At 60.5% G+C, this 10,001-nt stretch overlaps 12 non-coding genes across 12 annotated transcripts; 8 read left to right on the forward strand and 4 right to left on the reverse strand.

Annotated features, from left to right (window-relative positions):
* Positions 1 to 2,644: 2,644 nt before the first annotated feature.
* Positions 2,645 to 2,716, reverse strand: TRNAP-AGG. Its single transcript has one exon. It is a non-coding gene; the product is annotated as a tRNA-Pro (tRNA).
* Positions 2,717 to 2,954: 238 nt separating this feature from the next.
* On the forward strand, positions 2,955 to 3,036 carry TRNAS-CGA. Its single transcript has one exon. It is a non-coding gene; the product is annotated as a tRNA-Ser (tRNA).
* Positions 3,037 to 3,997: 961 nt separating this feature from the next.
* Positions 3,998 to 4,069, reverse strand: TRNAA-UGC. The gene has a single exon. It is a non-coding gene; the product is annotated as a tRNA-Ala (tRNA).
* Positions 4,070 to 4,608: 539 nt separating this feature from the next.
* On the forward strand, positions 4,609 to 4,680 carry TRNAA-UGC. The gene has a single exon. It is a non-coding gene; the product is annotated as a tRNA-Ala (tRNA).
* Positions 4,681 to 4,952: 272 nt separating this feature from the next.
* Positions 4,953 to 5,034, forward strand: TRNAS-UGA. The gene has a single exon. It is a non-coding gene; the product is annotated as a tRNA-Ser (tRNA).
* Positions 5,035 to 5,505: 471 nt separating this feature from the next.
* On the reverse strand, positions 5,506 to 5,577 carry TRNAA-CGC. The gene has a single exon. It is a non-coding gene; the product is annotated as a tRNA-Ala (tRNA).
* Positions 5,578 to 5,817: 240 nt separating this feature from the next.
* Positions 5,818 to 5,889, forward strand: TRNAP-CGG. The gene has a single exon. It is a non-coding gene; the product is annotated as a tRNA-Pro (tRNA).
* Positions 5,890 to 6,160: 271 nt separating this feature from the next.
* On the forward strand, positions 6,161 to 6,232 carry TRNAA-UGC. The gene has a single exon. It is a non-coding gene; the product is annotated as a tRNA-Ala (tRNA).
* Positions 6,233 to 7,889: 1,657 nt separating this feature from the next.
* TRNAP-AGG lies at positions 7,890 to 7,961 on the reverse strand. The gene has a single exon. It is a non-coding gene; the product is annotated as a tRNA-Pro (tRNA).
* Positions 7,962 to 8,271: 310 nt separating this feature from the next.
* On the forward strand, positions 8,272 to 8,343 carry TRNAP-UGG. Its single transcript has one exon. It is a non-coding gene; the product is annotated as a tRNA-Pro (tRNA).
* A 563-nt stretch (positions 8,344 to 8,906) lies between these two features.
* TRNAP-AGG lies at positions 8,907 to 8,978 on the forward strand. Its single transcript has one exon. It is a non-coding gene; the product is annotated as a tRNA-Pro (tRNA).
* Positions 8,979 to 9,280: 302 nt separating this feature from the next.
* Positions 9,281 to 9,352, forward strand: TRNAA-UGC. Its single transcript has one exon. It is a non-coding gene; the product is annotated as a tRNA-Ala (tRNA).
* Positions 9,353 to 10,001: the final 649 nt, after the last annotated feature.

Consider the following 10,001-nt stretch of genomic DNA (forward strand, 5'->3'; position numbering starts at 1 on the left):
GGGGGGGGTGTTGTGGATACGATGGCGAAAGAAATACCGGTGCAGAGAGGGGCGGGCAGCCAAGGTCGCAGTGTGGAGCGGCTGGGAGCCTCTTATCCGGGAGTTCCACGGGAAAGAGAAAAAAAAAAAAACACTCGGAAATCCTTAAAAAGGAGCGATTGCTGCAGAAAGGGGGGTGTTGAGCTGTAAGGCAGTAACCTTACAGCCTCCTCACAGAGGAGGCGTGAAACCACGGATAAGATACCTTGAACTCTCTGGGGAGGGCAGTCAGAGAAGATATAGAATCATAGAATAGATTGGGTTGGAAAAGACCTCCAAGGTCATCAAGTCCAACCCCTGATCCAACTCCAATTACTATATCATGGCACTAAGGGCCACATCCAATCTCTGCTTAAAAACCTCCAGGGATGGTGATTCCACCACCTCTCTAGGTAGGCTGTTCCAATGCCTGATTACCCTCTCCATAAAGAATTTCTTCCTAACATCTAACCTAAACCTCCCCTGGCAGAGCTTGAGCCCATGTCCTCAATATGGAAGTGTTCTTCCCACCAGAGTTGTTGGTGGACCTGCTTGTTCATCATTACTGTGTCGGGACATGTGCCCCAGGGGTTCCCACACCAGTAGTGCCAACTTCAAGGTGCAGCCACGGCCAGTGTGTGTGTCCAAGGACGCTGCTCCTATGGGAAGTTCACCCCTCATCTCCCTTCCCTTGCAGGTGCAGACTCCTCCGGGAATGATGGAGGCGGACACGGTACTCTACGGGATTCAACCACAGAGCTGAACCCCAGAGCGGCTGGGGAGCCCCCAGGCCCCCCTCAGCCCCTCCCTATGGTTAGAGACCCTCCTCCATGGCTGCCCCCAGCTCCTAATAAGTGATAAGTAAAGGCACCGGTTTTATTCCAAGCAAATTAAAATAAACAAAGGGTGTCATAGTCAAAAATGACAAAAGATAATTTTAAAAATTATAAAAGAGATTTACTGAAGGCAGGTAAGCAAAACAGCGCGCTGGGCGACCGGAGGAAACCCTTTTCCTCACCGGTCTGCAATGTGACGAACCAACGGTCAATCTTTTATACCCCCCTCCTTATTTTATTGGAGTTCATTTTGCGGGCTTTCCCATTATTGGTCCTTGTTTCGCGAGCTTTTCCAATATTGGTCCTTGTTTTTGCGGGTTCCATCTCACCATCTGAGTTCAGCCAATGAACTGGTTAAACCGTAGTCCTCAGAGGCTGCCTCGTGGAAATTTCCAGATGGGGGGGGGGAGTAAGTCCTTTTCTTTGGTTCTTGTCATTTCTATTTTTCCTTCACTGTGAGTATGCTTAAAGTGAATATTCATGGAATACGAGACATACAAATTCATGACAATTGCACAGTTAATCAATTATTACAACATTGTAACTTCTATTTGTAACTGCCCATTTCACAACCGTGAACATTTTAGTGAACACAGCCTTTGCCAGGCCTATTGTAACAAGTATAATTAAACTTAATTACTTAATTGGATGAGCAAGTTATACTCTCTGCTCGTTATCACCTATTACAAAGGGTACTAACAAAGAACTATTTCTGTATATTTACTAACTTCTAGGCGTACCGTGGAGTCTGTAAGGTGAAGGGTCCTGTCTGGACCTAACACCAGGGAATCTTTTGCGGCCGGGAACAGGGAACAAATTAGAAATAAAAATGTATTTCTCTGTGCCATGTGGATACAAAGAGAGGCCCTCCATGCCTTGCAATGTGGGGATGATGCAAGACCCCCCTGTACGAGCCCAGGGGAGAACCAGCCAAAAGGCAACTAACACCCACCTCCAAAGCAGGGGAATTACCTTTTAAGGCAACAAACGGACAATGAGTGAATATTCAATAACTGATATCGAAAGGGCATAAAAAGCGTGGTTTTCAAACAATGTGTGTGCTCTTTGTATGATCCAGAGGTGCACCCAGTGCTGGAAATGGGTAACCAGCACTGCAATAAAAAAACTCCTGCTATATTTCTTTGTCCTGCAGGTATTTTTGTCGTCTTCACAATTCAAGGAAAGAAGTAACTTCTAACACTAAGGGCTTCTCCCACACCCACCACCCAGTGTCCAGGTGGGGCCACTGTTTGGAGCCCCTCAGTGCCCCCAGCGAGGCAACTGCAGGACCAGGCTGGTCCTGGGCCCAGTGCGGGCTCCTGAGTGATGAAGTGGCCACCACCAGTGTCCTCTCCATCTGTTCCAACAGGAGTGTCCTGGATGGGCCAGTGGGGCAGCCGGAGCATCCAGTGCTCCAGGGTGGCATCCAGACACGGCCGGAGGGACTGCCCAGCCCTGGAGGATCTGCGTCTCTTCTGCTGCCCATAACGAGCGCTGGGAACACCCTACAAAGGTACCTGATCCCATGATGCAGCCCCACAGCAGAGCCTGTCCCCTCTTCCAGGACCCCAAATCCACCAGGGCATGTCTTCGCTTTCCCTTGTCCCCCACAGGGTTCATCATTGCACCTGTGCTGTTGTTGCCCCCCCCCCCCCAACACCCACCCCCCTTCCTGGAGATGCTCCCAAGTCCCTTCTGCCCCTACTGAGACTTCCAGGTATTCCTGAGCATCCCCTGCCCTACCGTGTGAAGTGAAGCCGGGTGACACCTCGAGCTGCTGCCCAAAAGGAGGGCTCGTCCGGGATTTGAACCCGGGACCTCTCGCACCCTAAGCGAGAATCATACCCCTAGACCAACGAGCCGGGGTGCGCGGCTCCTCCCACCCCATCCCCCCTGTGCGGGCGCCGCTCCCCGGGGACCCCCGGCCCGGGGCCCGCTCGGTGGGGCCGGGGGAGCAGAGCGGGGCCGGCCCGGGGGCTGCCCCGGGGACGCTGCCCCGACACTGCCCCGCTCGCCAGGACAGCGGGCACACGGGGGACAGCGGGGGTGGCGGGGCCGGCGGGTGCTGTGGCCCCCCTCCCCCTGAAATGTAGAAATAGGGCTGTGATGGCCGAGAGGTGAAGGCGTTGGACTCGAAATCCAATAGGGGTTCCCTGCGCAGGTTCGAATCCTGCTCACAGCGACAGGTTTTAGCTGCCCCCGCAGGAGTTCACTGCTGTGGGGTTTAAGGTAATCCCATCCCTCACCTTCCTCCCAGGAAGTAGGAGCTCCTGCACCAGAGAAAATGAGGCATCGTAGAGTAAAGAGCCATGGACCACGTAACCTGAGAGCATGGAAAATCCTTCCAGAGGGCCACTGCAGGGTGAGGGGAAAGGGCTGGGGGAGGGGGGTGGATTTTTATGGATTTGGTGACACTGGGGGTGGGTTTGGGGTGGGTTTGATGTTTTTGAGTGGGATTTTGGGGGAATTTTAAGCACTGGGATGGTTTTGGGGTGGATTTGGGTGGGATTTTTGTAGGATTTTTGGACTGTGGGGTGGGACTGTGGGGTGGTTTTGAGTGGGATTTTTAGGCAATGGAGTGGTTTTGGGGTAGGTTTATGTGGGTTTGGTGACACTGGGGTGGGTCTGGGGTAGATTTGTGTGAGATTTTTGGGCACTGGGGTGGATTTGTGTGGGATTTCCAGACTTTGGGGTGGATTTGGGTGGGATTTCCAGACTTTGGGGTGGATTTGGGGTGGAGTTTTGTGGGATTTTTTTGCACTGGGGTGGATTTGTGTGGGATTTTTTTGCACTGGGGTGGATTTGGGGCCACGAAGTGGCCAAGGCAACCCCAGAGGAGTGGGGTTATCTCCTTTTGCCCAAGGGCCAGCTGGGACTCACCCCATGCCTGGAGGACCAAGGCAGAGGGTTGGGAAGCCCAATACAGTTTGGGGCTGTGGTTCCACCTGCAGGCGTGAGACGACTAGGGTCCAACTCCCAGAGGAGTCCTCCCTGGGGGCAGAGCCTGTCTTGTTTTTCACTGGGGGTGCAGAGCATTTAGGGGTCATCCCCTTGTTCCCCCCCAGTCACTGCAGCTTGGGGTCTGGGGGGCTGTGGCAGCCCCGCAGCCAGCAGGGAGGGCTCTCCGGGGAGGCAAAAGGCCATGGAGATGCTGGGGGTTGATCCCAGGGCCTCTTGCATGCAAAGCAAGCGCTCTCCCGCTGAGCTACATCCCCCTGCTCCTGAGCAGGATGGTGCCCAGCAGTCCCCTCTGCTCCTGTGGTCCACCTGCCCCTGTGGCCGCAGGATCCAGGGAAGTTACGCCACCGTGGGCACCTCCAAATGCCGGCCACACGTGCTGGACACGCTAGGATGGATTTCCCTGTTCTAGGCCGTGCCAGGAGCAAAAGGCAGCACCAGCCACCCTCGCTGGCCCCCAGAATTGTGGGGCACAGATGTGGGGGTGCAGTGGGGTGCAGCAACCTCGCTTGTTGGTCTAGGGGTGTGACCCTCACTAAGGTTGTGAGAGGTTTAACTCCTGGACGAGCCCTCCTTTTGGGCATCCACCTTCTTTGGCTGGCATGTGGGGCTGTGGTGCCAGGGCCCTGGCACAGAGGGGTGGGTGCCCCTTCCTGGCTGCATTCCCGTGAGCAGGATGGGCCCCCAAAGCTGGCAGTGTGTGTTTCAAGGGTGACGGCCCTGAGGGCAGAGCAGGGTGGGTGAGCAGTGGGGGTGAGGAGACTTGGCCAGCCCTCCCTCCCCTACCCTTGCACAGGGGGATGTAGCTCAGCGGGAGAGCGCTTGCTTTGCATGCAAGAGGCCCTGGGATCAACCCCCAGCATCTCCACATCTTTTTGCCTCCAAGACCTGCTGTAGCCCTTGGCATCATCCTTGGAGGATACTTCCCTGCAGTGCCCATCTTGTGGTGAGGCATCTGGAATTTTTCCAGCCATCAGTAGATATCCCTGGATGTTCCCTTTTCCCAGCCCTGGCAGGTGTGTGTACTGGGGCTGAGCAAGGGCCCTCACACCAGGCTGGGGAATATTTTCTCCCTGGAGGCAGAGCCCAGGGCGAAGTGGGGTGTCCCTGGCTGTCCCACTGGGCAAGATTCCAGCTGTGGCTGTGATGGCCGAGGGGTGAAGGCGTTGGACTTGAAATCCAATAGGGATTCCCTGCGCAGGTTCGAATCCTGCTCACAGCGATTGGTTTTACGCAGGGCTGGGTGGGGTGGGGGGGGTCTGTCTGGGTGACCCCATCCCATGGCACTGCAGAGGATGGATGGAGAGTGAGGGGGCAGGGAAAGGGCAGTGCTGCACTGGGCACTGTTCCGCTTGTGCACCCCGGGCCCCATGCCTGGATGGCACCTCCTTTTGGCACCCACTGCCCAGCGTGGCCTCTGTGAGGTTGAGGCACCGGCACAGAGGGCACAGGCAGCATCCCCAGCTTGGGCACAGCGCCCTGGCTGGGATGGTTACATGGCCGGGGCTAGTCCCCTCCTGGGTAGGGAAGGGGGAACAGCAACAGAGGGGGGCCCTGCTGCCACTACAGCCTCAAGTGGGCAGCTCTGCCACGGTGCAGGAGCATCCCCCACCTTCGGGGAGACCTCCCAGAGGTGGACAAGACTTTTTCCATCACGGAGGGGGTGGGTTTGAGGACAGGAAAAAAAAAAAGCTGGAGATGCTGGGGGTTGAACCCAGGGCCTCTTACATGCGAAGCAAGCGCTCTCCCGCTGAGCTACATCCCCTGCCTGGTGACCCCCAAACTTGGGGGTCCTGCCCTCTGTGCTCCTCTTAGCCTCATTTTAGAGTCAGGGAGGGTGCAGCCCATAGCCATGCACAGGTGACATCCCCACAGCCAGGAAAGAGTGAGGGTGACTTCCCAGTGGTGACCATCCATTAGGGATTAATTGAACTGCCTCAGGTCCCACCCCACCCCAACCAGTTCTGTGAGTGAAGGAGGGGGTTCCTGCACTCTCTAACGTGTCGGCTCGTTGGTCTAGGGGTATGATTCTCGCTTCGGGTGCGAGAGGTCCCGGGTTCAACTCCCGGACGAGCCCTCCTTTTGGGCACCCACCGGCCTTGGCCGGCCCGGGTGGTCCCCGCCAGCGGGGTGGGACCAGAGCCAGGGCGGTGCGAGGGGAACACAGCCTGGGAGAACGGACACGGGCGGACTATTTTGCATGGCCACATCCCAAAACCAGGATGCAGCCCCTTAGAAGCAGCAAGGGGGGTGATGGAGGGCAGCCTGTGAGTGGGTTGGAGCGCTGGGGCAGAGTAGGGGCAGCGCTGCGAGTGAATGGACTCGACCGGTCCATGCCGAGGGTGGGGGGGGATGTAGCTCAGCGGGAGAGCGCTTGCTTTGCATGCAAGAGGCCCTGGGATCAACCCCCAGCATCTCCATGGCCTTTTGCCACCCCGGAGAGCCCTCCCCGCTGCCTGCGGGGCTGCCACAGCCCCCCAGAACGATCCCGGCGCTGCCTGTGGGCACGGCCAGCCTGGGACTGCCTGCTGGCCCCCCAAGGCAGGCAGCGAGGAAATGCCCGTGGCCATTTCCCTCCCTGCCGTGCCCGGGTGCCGCGGAGGCAACTGCTGTCCCTCCTGGAGGGGCTCGGGGTGTCCCTTGGCACGAACACGGGTGGGTGCTGGGGGGACCCGCTGGGCAGGAGCCAAAAGGAGGGCTCGTCCGGGCTTTGAGCCCCCGCACGGAACGGGCCCCGAGCGCTCCCCAGCGAGCCCTGCCAGCCCCAGGAGCCGAGCCGGGCCGAGCCCCGACCGCCACCGCAGCCCCCCAGCCCCTCCCGCCGGACCCCGCACAGCTCCGGGGACTGCCGGTCCCGCGGGGTCCTCCGGGAACACCGGGAGAGAGCGGGGGGGCGGAAAATAAGGGAGGGGGGCGGGAAAACCCGGACTGGATTTCAGCTGTAGTACGGAATGGGTGAAAACCCGGACTGGATTTTTGCTGGGTACGGAATGGGGGAAAACCCGGACTGGATTTCGGCCGGAGTACGGAATGGGGGAAAACCCGGACTGGATTTCAGCCGGAGTACGGAATGGGGGAAAACCCGGACTGAATTTTTCCCGGAGTACGGAATGGGAGAAAACCCGGACTGGACTTTTCCCGGAGTGCGGAATGGGGGCAATCCCGGACTGGTGCCCCACAGACATTGCCGCCCTGCCCCGCAGTCCTTCAGGGACCAAGGACGGCGCCGCCGTGACCGGAGTGTTTCGAGAGCCACACAAGATGGCGGCGCGAGGCCCCCCGCCCCCCCTCCGCCTCAGAGAGGCGCTCTCTCTCATCGCCTGCCCTCCGCCCCACCCCCGAGCTCCCCCCGCGCTCGCACCCCGTCTCGCCGCGGTGATTCCCGCTATGGGAACGGGTCAGGGCGCTCGGGAGACAGGGCAGAGCGCTCGGCGGCGCCGGGCGCGGGCGGCAGACTCGCGGGTGGCGGCAGGCACCGGTGCGGGCAGCCCCGGCGGTGGTGCGAGGCCCCCGGCGTTGCTCCGCCCCCGTCGGTTCCGCCTGGCCCGCGGATGGTGCCGGGATCTTGCCCGGGGGGGTCCCCGTGGGTGATCCTGAGCATTGGTTTGGGGGTTCAGGAGCCCGGGGGGTGTTTGCAGCTCTGCCAGGGCTGGAGCTGGGCTGGGCCGTGGCACAGACGCGGGGGAGCTGGGGGAGGGTTTGGGACTCCCTGCAGGGAAAGGGGGGCTGGATGGAGCCGCAGGCTCATGCTCGTGGGCAGACGCTCGTCCGGGGCGCTGGGATCCGCTCTCCCGCTGAGCTCCATCCCCCTGGCACGGGCTGGTCGAGTCCCCTCACTCCCAGCGCTGCCCCAGCTCTGCCCCCAGCGCTCCAACCCAGACAGTCACAGGCTGCACTCCACCACCCCCCTTGCTGCTTCTAAGGGTCTGCATCCTATTTTTGGGATGTGGCCATGCAATATACTCCGCCCGTGTCCGTTCTCCCAGGCTGTGCTCCCCTCGCACCGCCCTGGCCCTGGTCCCACCCCGCTGGCGGGGACCACCCGGGCCAGCCAAGGCCGGTGGGTGCCCAAAAGGAGGGCTCGTCCGGGATTTGAACCCGGGACCTCTCGCACCCTAAGCGAGAATCATACCCCTAGACCAACGAGCCGGGGTGCGCACCCGGCCCCCCCCCGCCCCCTCCCCGCCTGTGCCCCCCCCTCCTCCCCCGGACGCTTCCCAGGAAAACAGCGCTGGGAGCACAGCGGGACACGCGGCACGGCCAACCCCGCACCGCCCGCACCCGGCCCTGCACCGCGCCAGGCCCGCCCAGCACGGCCCGACAAACACACACGGGCCTTTGGTGCCAGCGAGCACAAACGCAGCTGCCACGGGACACCGGCAGAACGAGCGCCGTGCACGGCCCCGGCTGCCCCCGAGCTCCCCAAAGTGCGGAGGTGGAAACTGAGGGGTTGCACAGCGGCTCGTTGGTCTAGGGGTATGATTCTCGCTTTGGGTGCGAGAGGTCCCGGGTTCAAATCCCGGACGAGCCCTAGTTTTTTGGGCGCCCACCGTCTCCTGTCTGTGTGTCCGGGTGCGTTGCTCCCGCAGGGGCGTGGGAGAGCTCAGCTGGGGGGAATCCACGCAGCAACCCGCGGGAATGATGCTCCTCACCACTGCGTTCCCCTCAGCATCTTTTTTCTCACCTCTCCCGGGTCTGCAAAACCTGGAGAGTCCCGGGTGTGCCCCTGCCCCGAGGCCTTCACAATCCCTGCCGCCGGGTCCTGAGCTGCTCCTCAGGGAGGAGGAGGAGAAGAAATAGGGCTGGGGATGCCCCGCTGCCACTGACTCTCCCAGGACTGTCAAGGCTGGGTATGGAGGAGCTGGGTAAAACCGGTGAGCAATATATGAACCTGCACAGGGAGTCCCTATAGGATTTCGGGTCCAACGCCTTCGCTCCTCGGCCATCACAGCCCCAGACCCAAATGTAGGGGGACATGTGCCCTCTGGCCCGGCCAGCCCCGCTGTCCCCTGTGTCCCCGCTGTGCTGGCGAGCGCGGCCGTGTCCGCGGTGTCCCCGCACAAACTCAGGGGGGCAACTCCAACTCTGCACCCCGGCTCGTTGGTCTAGGGGTATGATTCTCGCTTAGGGTGCGAGAGGTCCCGGGTTCAAATCCCGGACGAGCCCTCCTTTTGCGGCGCCCACCGCCCGCAATGGCCCCTCGGCCCTGGGGCACCCGCGGGGGACAATTCCCTGCGATCGCATCCCACTCGCCAGCTCTGCCGGGGGCTCCAGCCACAAAACCGCATCCTGGGCTGCCAAGCAGCCCTTCCTCCTCTTCTCACTCCCTTCACAGCCCGCTGGCACCCGAGGGACACCCACAGCCTGCAAAGCCCTGAACCGCCTTTCCCCACCCTGGGGGCTGGGGGAGGCACCGAGACGGGCATTTTCTCGCCCTGGGGGGAACGCCGCGGCACAGCCCGAGCCGGGGGGATGTAGCTCAGCGGGAGAGCGCTTGCTTTGCATGCAAGAGGCCCTGGGATCAACCCCCAGCATCTCCATGGCCTTTTGCCTCCCCGGAGAGCCCTCCCCGCTGCCTGCGGGGCTGCCACAGCCCCCCAGAACGATCCCGGCGCTGTCTGTGGGCACGGCCAGCTTGGGATTGCCTGCTGGCCCCCCAAGGCAGGCAGCGAGGAAATGCCCGTGGCCATTTCCCTCCCTGCCGTGCCCGGGTGCCGCGGAGTCACCTGCTGTCCCTCCTGGAGGGGCTCGGGGTGTCCCTGTAGGAGATGAAGCGTCGAGATGCCTGGAAGTCGTTTTTTGGGGGATCAGGGGATTCATGGGGTGCTCGGGGACTCGTGGGATGCCTGCAGTTACTTGTTGCTGCTTGCAGATCTGCTTACAGTTACTGCTGCTTACTTATTGCTTGCTGGTGCTTACAGTTCCCTGCATTACAGTGTGAAGGTGGGACGGACAGCATGGAAGGCAGGGGGAGCAGTGTGGCCTCACTGCCAGGGAACCGGGGGGGACAGGGAAACAACCTGGCAGGTCAGAGAAAACAACCAATGGACTGCACCAGAGAGCAAAGAAAGGTGTGACCTGGCCCTGAAAGGACCCAAGTGAATCCAAGAAGGCAGCCATGTGAACTTTTCAGGAAGAAAAAGGAACGAGGCTCAGAATGGCAGGAGAAAGGGGAGTGGTTATGTAAAT

This window comes from Empidonax traillii, unplaced genomic scaffold, assembly GCF_003031625.1.
Source record: "Empidonax traillii isolate 1590-97213 ecotype Southwest subspecies unplaced genomic scaffold, ASM303162v1 scaffold1004:size452305, whole genome shotgun sequence".
Lineage (NCBI taxonomy): Eukaryota > Metazoa > Chordata > Aves > Passeriformes > Tyrannidae > Empidonax > Empidonax traillii.